This window comes from Capsicum annuum, chromosome 1 (genome assembly GCF_002878395.1).
Source record: "Capsicum annuum cultivar UCD-10X-F1 chromosome 1, UCD10Xv1.1, whole genome shotgun sequence".
NCBI classification, from domain to species: Eukaryota; Viridiplantae; Streptophyta; class Magnoliopsida; order Solanales; family Solanaceae; genus Capsicum; species Capsicum annuum.
The window spans coordinates 223,729,061-223,739,926 of NC_061111.1; the positions used below are offsets into that span (position 1 = coordinate 223,729,061).

Consider the following 10,866-nt stretch of genomic DNA (forward strand, 5'->3'; position numbering starts at 1 on the left):
TATTATTGAAAATTTATTCTACTTACCTTTTATATATTTTTTTGAAACTTGATAGGAGCGACAATTGAAATCAACGGTTGAATAAACTTTATAATAGAGATCAAAGATGATATTGTTTGTTGGGCTTTAGGTTGGTAAATGACTAATAGTAATGAGAAGTTATTTTTAGTCACTCGAAACCTAGAACTCAACAAAGAAATACGGAAGACATCACTTATTATTGTATTTTTTTGCGTTGCTCCTAATATATGAGTTCTTTGAACTTTATTTATGTTACTTCACAACTTTTAATAACTTTTACTGTTTTTTTTTTTTTAAACCTACCTTAATTATATCTATAACTTGTATTTTAGAAATTTATTTATTGTAAAGTCTTTTAATAAAGGAAAAAAATTCAATCAACATTTTAAGGACCATCATTCTTCTATATGTATGTGATTTTATAAAATTGAATTCACTAAAGTAAGGTACACGCATAAAGCGCGTACATTTAAACTAGTCTCTATTATATTAAAAGTGTAAAGGGCCTTATAAATCACGTTTAAACTTTTTGTCCTTCACTAAAAGTCTTCCCTTTAGACTAAATCGTCTTTTCACCATTTTCTTTTAATTAAATATCTCAAAAATTAATTACTTCAGTTGAAAATTTTTCCTACTTGACTTTTTTCAACTTTGTCTCATATTTGATTTGTGAGACAAATATTCTATTTTCACCAAAGTTCGTCACTTTTTCAAAAATTTTGCTTATTTAAAATTAAAAAAAAAATAGATGGACACTTCTAGATAAACAAAACAGTCGGATAGCCTCCATCTTCGGTTGTCTCTCCCTTTGAGGAGTATTTTATTGAAGTCCTCTAATTTGTTTTTTTATAACATCTTCTTCGCAGGTTTTAAGTATAGCATGAATTAGCTTTATTTTCGCAAATAAGATATTGTGAGAGCTTCTTCTTTGTAGGTTTTTGGCAAAAAAAGATATATCGAGTCTGCTAATTCAGGTATATCTATTAATTCTCTAAAGTTGCATAGCAATATTACTTGTTCTCTCATGTTACTTAATTTGATCGGCTCTTTTTTTGGTTGATTAATGGAGGTTTTAGCATAGAGAACTCTTGATACAAGTATATTTTTTGAAAAATGATGACGTTAGTTGGTGAAGAGGTCAAAATTATTCTTTTGTTCATCCTATATTTTATATTTTTCCACATATGTTTTGTGTGGTCCGACTCAGCATTGATTATAACGTTACTTGGGATAAAGACAATTTTTTTTGAGATGCGAGTCATCAAATAGAAGAAACAAAGAGATCAGTATACAAACAAGAGTGGAAGAAAGCGATGAATGTCATAGGTTGCACTCCTGAGTATCTCAATTTACTTCTGAGGAATGCCGGCGAAAGAGATTTAAGGAATATCTCTATCAAACTATTGCAAATCTTAAAAGTCACTAGACCGAAGCTCTACGAGGAAGCAGCGAAAAAGGTTAGACTTTCTCATTGGTTTATTGATCAATTGAATTGTCATATAATCGTTTCTTATGTATGGTCAATATGGTTTTTCTCCTCTTTTAGGGAATGTTTAAAAAGATAGAACAGATGAAACTTGATTCAGGTTGTCATGTAATATTTCCTATGGATGGTCAATATGTTTTCTCTCCCCTCTCAAGCAATGTCTGAAAAGATAGAACAAATAGAACTTGAATCAAAATCAAAATACAAGGTATGTATGGAGTAGTTACAGCTCACTGAGGATATGACCCTAGATAGGAAGATCTGGAGGACGCGAATTAGGGCAGAAAGCTAGGGTCAGTTTGGGTCGCTAGTGTAGGGAATTACTTGGTGGGGGTATTATTCTTGTTATGATACCTTGTTTCATGCTTTATTACGAATCTGTTTACTTTTCTCTGTTTTCTATTATCTGTGGGTGTCGTATTTATGTTATGCCATCTTGTTCCATGCTTTACTATGAATTTGTTTAGTATTCCGTGTCTCGAGCCGGGAGTCTATCGGAAACAACCTTTCTACTTCTTTAGAGGTAGAAGTATGGACTGCATACATCTTACCCTCCCCAGACCTCACTATGTGGGAATACACTGGATTTGTTGTTGTTGTTAAGGTATGTATGTTATTGATTAATGTGCTAACATTGACTGTCAACCAGCGAAATGGACCTTCTGCCTATTTAAATTTTTAATAAGTTAAACATTCCTGTCTTCTTTTATTAAGAGCTAACTTTTATTCTGATGTTAGATGTTGTGATATTGTTCTAGGTTACACTATCATTCCAAGACCCCGCTTGTCAGATTACACTCCGATCCCGCTTGTCAGATTACACTCCTTATGTTGTTGCTAGGGTGAACCATTGTGACATTGTTCTAAGTTACACAACGCTTATAGATTATGAGCATCAACAAGTCGTCTGACGTAAGTGCTAAGGCTCTCTTTTGAAACTAAAAAAGGCAAGTGCTAAGGGGCTCTTTTAAAACTGAAAAAGGAGGAACGGATTAATTAGTAGTTATTCCAGTTATAAACTTTTATATCCATTGAAGTCTTTTACATTAAATTCCAACCATATTTTTGGAAGAACATGAAGTTGAGAGAAAGGTTCATAGGCAATTCAATGGATTCTTTGACAAAAGACCTGGTGAGAACGCAGAAGTTGAGACTAATGACGAACGGGTAAAAATCTCGAAACGGACTGCCAAGAGTTTTTATCTCTAAAGTAGATTTTCTCGACACGAATTCAAATTAATCAGATCCCAAAGTCGTTACAAATCAAAAACCAAAAAATTATAATAATGTTAATTACTATAGTATAGCTTATCATATTCCTTTTGCTTTGAATTCTCTGGAGCAATATTTGATATTACATCCTACATGATCACATTTTTAATTGGTAATATCACTAATTGAACGACACAATGCCTCACCTCTCTTACAGATTAGTTTTACTATCTGATGGTGCGATCTTTTCTTGTCGTGAACCGCACCCTCCAAGTATGATTTCTACGGCAGTATCGATACAAATTTTGGAAGCGAAGAAGAAGACCAGTCTGAGCTGCTCACTTTTGAAAAAAAAAAGTATCCGAGCCCCTTTAAGACGCGATTTTGCAGAACCTTTTGAAAGAAGCAAGGGTAAATATTGTATCTACAACTTAATAAGATTTAAAGATAAAAGTAGTTGTTGCATTAGCAGTTTCACAAGTACTTTCAACTTTATTTTGAGAAAGATGTAGTACTTTCACCCTTTTTATTTAATATAAAATAGAAATCTTGATCTTCTTTTGTTCCTTCTCCAAGATGAAATTAACAGTAGGACTTAATTCTTTAATCTCTACTCATTGAATGTTGTCCTCTAGCCAAGAAATGAAGTTCCTTTTTTTACCATTTCTCAGTGATGTCGCGTCCCGCATGAACCCGGCCAGTCCAAAAGGGCATGTCGGGTCCAAGACAAGCGTGAAAATGGAGTTTCTTTTGGTATTAAGTTATCTTTTCTATCACTATTCACCTTTATCACTGAAAATAGTAGAAGGGGTAGGGTTATCTTTGACACATCTATATAAAGTAACATATTACAAGACCTCTGAAAAAACTATTTTCGACTGATCAGTATACAGACTAAAAGTTGAAGCATTTCCTGCAACAGGTTGCACCTATTTATCAATAATTTTTTTATTTTTACATTGTTTTTATAATAGCATCGACTTACTAACAACCTATTGTTAGAATAAAATATAATTGGGACAAAGTAGGTGCAAAAGAATGGTTGCTCTTTTCTCGGTTAATTTCACATGCTCCTATACTCTATGGACTTGATAGTCCAGTGATGAAAGTCCTAGAACACTTAAAAGAGAGACGTTTCGTAAAGCATGCTCTTAAGACTTAACTACCACAATAATAAATTCACCAATTAAATAAATCCCAGTACCTTGTGTAGGCCGATAGTACTTCATCTTTGATAAAATTTTCTTCTTGCGGCCCAATATTGTGCAAGTATAAACAATCAGGACTGGTGCAGGGTTGGACCAAAAGATAACTCTTCTTTTAGAAACATTAAATCTATGTCGTTCCAGAAAAACTCAACAGATGACCTATCGCACTCCTCAACCAAGCATGACAGTATTTCTTGTTCCAAAGCACGCTTTGTCAGGAAGAAAGTAAAAATAATTGCTAAAAAATAATAGTCGAAGCAAGAAATCATAATTTTTTTCAATCTAAATGGCATAGTTTCTGATGGTTTGTCTGAGAACATTGTAAACTTTCTCTGATGACCAAAATTTTTTGAAGCAATTCTATGTTTTGAAATGTAGAAATAAAACTTCTTGTGCCTCTACATAAGATCATGGATCAACTTTTACACTCTTCTTATCAAAATAAATTAAAGAAGTAATCATTTACCCCAAATCCTTGTAAATTGTCAAGATAGTCATATAATTTTAATCAGCTTTCTATATCTTCAGTTCATTCTTTGTAAGGAGTTCACTTATATTTCTTAGCAGTTTGTACTTTTCATCTTCTGAATCCATGGGATGCCATCAACGAAACAAATGACTTCTTATGAAAAAAAGTGACCTCCGTTGATCATGTTCGTTTTTGTTGTTGGTATTGCCGATATGCTACTGCTTTTATTTCTTCATACTGTAATTTATGATTTTGAATGTTAAAAGTTTTTACAGTTTAAGTTGATTGAAGTTTGTAAATTGATTTAGGGATTGTTCTCTTCTCTATCAAATCAGTCTGAGTTATTGAATGAATTGTGAAATTTCTTCTGCTAAATTTTAAGCATATTACAGGAGCAGTATGTATCTATTTTGTGGTAAATTTGGTTGCACATGCTATATAGGGATTTTTGTTGAGGGAGCAAAAGTGAGATAGCAAAAACAAGAAGGACCATGCTGCGTAAAGCTATGATAGTACATTGACATGCTTTACTTGGATAATACTTCCTATAACTTTTTTACCATTTTGGAGTGATATCTGCAGTTTTGATACATAGTTGATCAATCTTCACATCCTCAAGTACCAGACTGGGTCAGCTAAAACATATGCCAATTTAGTTTAAGTATATATGCATGTTAAAGATGTGGCTCTAGCTCACACACTTCTCTATGAGACCCCTTCAGCATCTTGTCGTTACCTCTATGTGGATAGTGTGCTTCATCGTGGTGACGTTGTTGAAATTCTTTTCAGAATATCCCATCCCCACCAAGTTCGTTCAATTTTCTAATCTATCAACATAATTACGTCATTTTGTGAAGTATATGCAGACATGAATTATTTTAATTTTATATATACTATTATCTTAAAGAAGGATTAAAGTCGTGGAGGATCAACAGATTAGATAAAAGAACAATGGTCGTGGAAAAGCAAGAAAAAAGTTTCTAATAGTAAGGTTCGATAATATAGTGCTAGGATTTGGACTCCACTTCCATTTTATTCAAAAGGCCATGTGTTAAAGGCCTTTAGTTTGTACTCAAAGACAAAAGCAAAACCTTTTAGAAAGTCTATTATTTGCATTGAATGTTCTTTAGTTTGTCCATTAAACAGTTCTCTTGTGGTCAGTTTTTAATATTGTAAAGTATTGAATCATGAATGCTCGTGGTCTTAAATATCAAGACTTCGATTCAATGTCGCTACAGGGTTTAAGGATATTTAAAAAGAGAGCCTAATGTATTTGTCACTAATAAATGTCTCAAAAAAAATATTTAGCAACAATTAAGATATTTCCGTTAATTAATTGCTGCTAGAGATCATTGTTGATGTAGTGATAGGATAGAATAGCTTTCCACAATAGGATTAGAATCAAAACATGGAATGCATTCATATTGAAACGCGTACATATGGCACTTGAGCTTAATGCTTAGACATAAGGCAGGTTTAGACTATATCTTAGGATTAGAGAAATAACGTAAACTAGATAATTGAAAATGTTAACTTGGATGAGTTTGTAACACACATGATGTAAGTAAAGTCACTAAACTTGGTGTTGTCATCTCATGCGACAAATCAACTATTTTTATATTCTTCATAGCCAATGTCTATTTAGGAGGTGCTAAAATTGAATGATATATCCAATGAAATTTCATAAAGTGGGATCTAGAGACGGTAAAATATTTGACTTAGATTTGAATCGTTAAATTTTGTGATTCTCTAAGTATTTATACTCCTCATTCTATGTAAGGAAGCAATTGAGTTGTGATGTGATCTCTCGGACAATTTTTGGTAGTTATGAAGAAGGTAGAAAGATATTTGAACTTCAAAGAAAAAAGTTCAACATCTTACCGAAACTCTCCAATCAGTTTATACTCTGAGATAAGATAAATTAATTTTCTTAAGAATTGGAGAACTGTAGCCAAATTACAGACTATAATGTTTTTTTTTCCTATAAATGCACATTGCTTTCCTTAATCTTTCCTATCTAATACATGTCAGTTTACTTTTTTATGTAATACTAATTCAACATTTTTCCCAATAGAGAGAAACAGAAGAATGAAGGAAATAAAAATGGACAAGAACATCGGAATGAGCAAGCCATTGGAGAACGCAAGCTATTCGCAAAAACTATATTAGTGTTGCTCCTATGGAGACAGTTGTGGTTGAGCAGATATCAAGATTGGCAAGGGCCAAAGAAGAAGTTTTGTAAATGTTGGAAAGTTGAAACTTAAATTTTGATGGATTAAATTGTCTAAAAGTTGTAAGCATTTTTTTAAAATTTCATAGAAAATTCACAACCTTGCAAACCCCACCAAAGATGTAAACCACATTTTATGAAAAATTCACAACTTCACAAACTATATCGAAGATGTAAACCATATTTAGTTTGACCTATATAAACTTCTAAAATCTAACCTAATACACAAAATTAACATAAAGATGGCAATGCATTTTCCAAAGAAAGGAAATTTTATTTCAAACTATTAATCATCACTGAGAACTCTAACGAGGAAGGCCTTCACATACATGCACGACACTTTAATATTTCAAGAGGTACTTATTTATTATAATATTCGTTAACTACTTTTTGATTAATTTTATGTTTTTTTTTTGTCAAATTTAAGAGTTTTTTTGGTGAGTGTATGATTTAATTTTTTAATCATAATTGGTTTTTTTTTTTTTTGTGGTAATTGTTTTCTTGTTGAAAATTATCTTTCATATTTGGAGGAAAAATTTCTTACTTTTATAAATTAGTTAAAAATTTTAAGTAAAAATTAAAAGCTTGTATTTACCTATTTAATAGGATTTATAATTTTTTTCTATAAATATATATCTGATTTTGTAAGAGTACTTCACTTTACAAGCCGTTTTATGTTAATAAACTTATTAAGTATTTGTATTTATGCTAATCTTATTATCTTCTTTTTTTTTTCAATAAGAATAACTTAAGAGTGTTATTTGAAAATTTGTATTTTTGTCGATTTAATGGGATTGAACTTTTTTGGCTACAAATAAACTTTTTCTGAAAAAATCTGCTCTGACAATTATGAGCACTTCCCCCAATTGAAAAAAATATTAAAATTTTAAGTTGCTTTGATTTTTTTAAAAGGGACACGAACTCTAAGAAGAAAAAAGACTCATACAAGATTTATACTTGTGAATGATTTTAGGATTTAATTATCAAAATTGCTTGGCATATTAGAGGGAATAACTAAGTACGTATCTATTTATAAATATATATTAAGAAATAAAATCAATCTATTTATGTGAAATTTATAAGGGTAAAAGAGACTAACGATATTTTTTTGAGGGCCAATATTTTTTTTGTTTACACTTATTCTAACAAATGAGAACTTTTAATTTTGTTTTATATGTAACTTAGTTTACCTCAAAATGATTTTTTTTTTTAAAATTCTATTTAGCAACAAATTAGTAATGAATTATCAAAAAAATAAATCACATGTGAATTTATTGATGGATTATTAATGATGCTCGTGGCTAAATTAATTTTTTCTATGGTGTTGATTATGCGTAAAATGCTTAATAATGAATTACCAAACAAGTACTTGCTTTTACAAAATAGCTATCATTGTGTACTTCAACCCATGATTTGTATACAAGTTAGTAAGATCTACCATAAAATAAAAGAGATTAAGGAGAAGAACAAAGATGGGGTGGAAGAAAGATCGTGGAGGTTGTTGTGATGAAAGTGAGAAAAGACGGGCCTAAGAGAAAGAATAAGGTGTTTTTTTTTTGTCGAGTTACAAGGAGATTGCAAAGCAAACTTGATTGATTTATTAAATATTTTCTTATATAAATTAAGTAAAAAAATATTATTAATATTTAGAATTTTAAAATTAATTATTACTATATAATATTTATTTATATCATTTATTAAATAGATATAACATTTTTTTTTATAATTCATTTATGTTAATGTAAATTGCTACCTTTTAACTAATACAATTTTAGTGATTAGCACAAATACACGTGCAACACGTGTATTCTAAACTAGTATATTAAAAGTGTGAACGGCCTTATAAATGTTGTTTGAACTTTCTGTCTTTCATTAAAAGTTTTGTTTTAAACAAAATCATCTTTTTACTATTTTTTCCTAATATTTAAGAGTTAAAAATTAATTTTATATACATATATGGTAAAACATTTCCTTGTTAGAAGTCCTCAAAATCAATGACAACTAATATTTTTTTTGAATAGTTTAAGAATTCTAAGTCAACTAATATTTAAGAGTTGAAAATTAAATAAATATACCGTAATAAATATATTAAAACAGTGATGTTTGCCGTGACTTTTCCAAAACTAAAATATAAATCTTTTCCCCAAAAAAGAGACTTGATTTGGTTTTTCCTAAATTAGAATTCTAAAGTCATTAGTAATTTTATCAATTTGTCATTCAGGAAATAAATCCTTCGTTTCTTTCAATTTGTTCTGGCCCTTAACAAAAGCACGAAAAGTACCTTTTAAAATTGGTTCATATGTGTAGAGCATAGCAGACGAAAGTGTAATTGGGGAGACCTTCTGCTAGCCCAAGATCGTTAACTAAGATTGAAAGATTCAACTAAGAAGAGGAAGCTATAAAGAGAAGGAAGAACTTTAATATGGAAAACATTACTTGAATTGATTTTGTTTTTGGTTGGTTACAAATGTACAAAGACTTCCTCTATTTATATTTATTCATGGATGGTTCTAGATACTTTTCTAGATCCTTCTACAAGAATATCTAGTGAATTTATCTTCAAACCTAGATATTTTCATAAAGTGCTTATCCAAGTGACTACATTAGATTATTCTAGAAATTAACTATAATACTATGATATTTATTTACTAGACTATTCTTGAGATTTAACTAGAAAATTATGATATGCATTCTTTTAAAAAATTTACTTTAGATATTTTTCACACTCCTCGTAAAGTGATTTTTGGAAGCTATTCCAAATTCATTGTAGAAGAACTCAAACGAAGCTTTGAACCACGCCTTGGTGAAACTCTTAGCAGTTTTTTTTCAGACTCCTCTTTATTCTTCCAATGATGAAGATTTCCCATCATCGATTTGTCCTACAAAGAAATAAGAATACACATTGACAAAATTGTCGTCTTTGTGACAAGATAGCTTGAAAATAGTCCTCTTTGCCCTTTGTGAATTATATAAATCATCACCTTGTCAAGTCTTATGATGTTGAGTTCTCGAGCTCCCCCTTTCTCTGAACCTATCCACAACTTCATTAACTGGAGACACAAATGTGATGGAAAAGTTTAAGAGCTCTAGCATTTAAGATTTTAGCACTTACTCTTTTTGAAGCAACTCCATAACACAAGGATATTTTATCTATATCAGCCTCTTCATTTGATTCGATGATGATTTGATCATCCATTTTTTGTGAAGCATCAACATCATAATATGATCCTCCACTAGATTTCATTTTTAACTCTTCAATCATATTGTATGTCTCTCTATCTGAAATTGGGGCTTCAATTTCAGCATCTTCATCTATTTGATCTTTAGCTTCTTCATCAACTTCCAATATGTTCTCTAAGCCTGTGATTGATCTTGATATGATAGATTATTGATCAGAGATTTCAACTTCTACCACATCTTCCTTAATGCTTTCTCCGATAAATTCAGATTGGCATATAAATTTTCATGCACTGTCTTCTCAGAATCTACTTTAATATCTTCCATGTCCAGACTTTTATTGACATTTTTAGGATTTACTTCTTTGGTTTCCTTGATAGTAGCTACCGTATCACCTGTCTGAACATCTTTAAAATTTTCTTTCTTCTTATTAATGTCTTCCTTCTTCACATGATGGATTATATTATATTCTATCCAATCTCTTTCCAAATTTATGAAGATCAAGGCATCTATTGCTCGATCCTTAGCTGCTATCATCTTTCCAGTCTTCTTCCTCTTCAACAACTTTTTCAGTTTGAGCCATATTGCTCTATATGGCTCAACAATATCTTCTTATGTGTCCTGTTTTGCCACATCGATAACATCTGAGAGGCTTCTTACTATAATTGTTAAAGACTCTTCCTTCTTTCAGGCAAGCTTGGAACAACTTGAAAATCGAGAGTGAGGCATATCTCTTGCATTTCTTTTAACGTTTCTCTTATCAGCTGTAAGAACATTTTCTTCGTTTTCTTTGTCAAATTCACCAACCAATTGTTTGGCTAGTAACTTCTGTGATGATAATAAATTTTCAAACTCCTCCAAGGATGGTTGTTGAACCCATCCCTGAATCGGTGTTACAAAGGAAATATATTCTGACTTCAAACCACGAATGATAATTCTTTTGATTCGTGCTTCGGAGATAGCCTCATCCAAATTTAATAAAGAGGTCTCAGAACATAAATTCTTAATTCATAAGAAATACTCGGCAATAGAAAGATTATCTTGGTTGACGTTGGCCAATTCA

At 30.9% G+C, this 10,866-nt stretch overlaps 1 long non-coding RNA gene across 1 annotated transcript; it reads left to right on the plus strand.

Moving 5' to 3' along the window:
- Window positions 1–794: 794 nt before the first annotated feature.
- Window positions 795–3,280, plus strand: LOC124897024. Its single transcript, XR_007053450.1, has 2 exons — window positions 795–1,478; window positions 2,266–3,280. It is a non-coding gene; the product is annotated as an uncharacterized LOC124897024 (long non-coding RNA).
- The last annotated feature ends 7,586 nt before the right edge of the window (window positions 3,281–10,866 follow it).